This window comes from Sorex fumeus, unplaced genomic scaffold (genome assembly GCF_029834395.1).
Source record: "Sorex fumeus unplaced genomic scaffold, SorFum_2.1 ptg000097l, whole genome shotgun sequence".
Taxonomy (NCBI): domain Eukaryota; kingdom Metazoa; phylum Chordata; class Mammalia; order Eulipotyphla; family Soricidae; genus Sorex; species Sorex fumeus.
In genome coordinates this window covers 4,598,900-4,599,420 of record NW_026606154.1, presented here as the reverse complement: position 1 = coordinate 4,599,420, position 521 = coordinate 4,598,900, and the positions used below count along the sequence as shown (strand labels likewise).

At 34.2% G+C, this 521-nt stretch overlaps 1 non-coding gene across 1 annotated transcript; it reads left to right on the top strand.

Moving 5' to 3' along the window:
- Positions 1–211: 211 nt before the first annotated feature.
- Positions 212–284, top strand: TRNAR-CCU (transfer RNA arginine (anticodon CCU)). Its single transcript has one exon. It is a non-coding gene; the product is annotated as a tRNA-Arg (tRNA).
- The last annotated feature ends 237 nt before the right edge of the window (positions 285–521 follow it).

Below are 521 nucleotides of genomic sequence, written 5' to 3'. Positions count from 1 at the left end.
GAACTTCAAATGACAAAATGTATTATTATTAGTAATAGTCAGTGATCCATTGGCATTTGATTAGAAATCTCTGCTGTCAACATTTTCCTTTTTATGCAAACTATAAACTGTAAACAGGCTAAGAACATGTTTGCATAAGATCCAGTACCCCAAAATGAGAACTGAGAAGCAGATAGAACTTACCTAGTTCTTACTTAGAAAAAAGAAGTCTGCCCCGGTGGCCTAATGGATAAGGCACTGGCCTCCTAAACCAGGGATTGTGAGTTCAAGTCTCACCTGGGGTACAAAGGGTTGAGTTTTAGACCCAAAGAAGAATAGCATAAATAAATAAATAAATGCCAAAGGGGGAAAAAAGTGTAAAATATATGAATCTGGCAAAATAGAAATGTTTTATTTGAAAATGACTTTTTTTTGTTGAAATATTGTTAGTCTCATTTGGGAATACGTCTTGGAGAGAATATAAAGTTGGTGTCATTTATTCAACATGTTCTATAAACAGCCATTCAGAGAAAAACTTACTG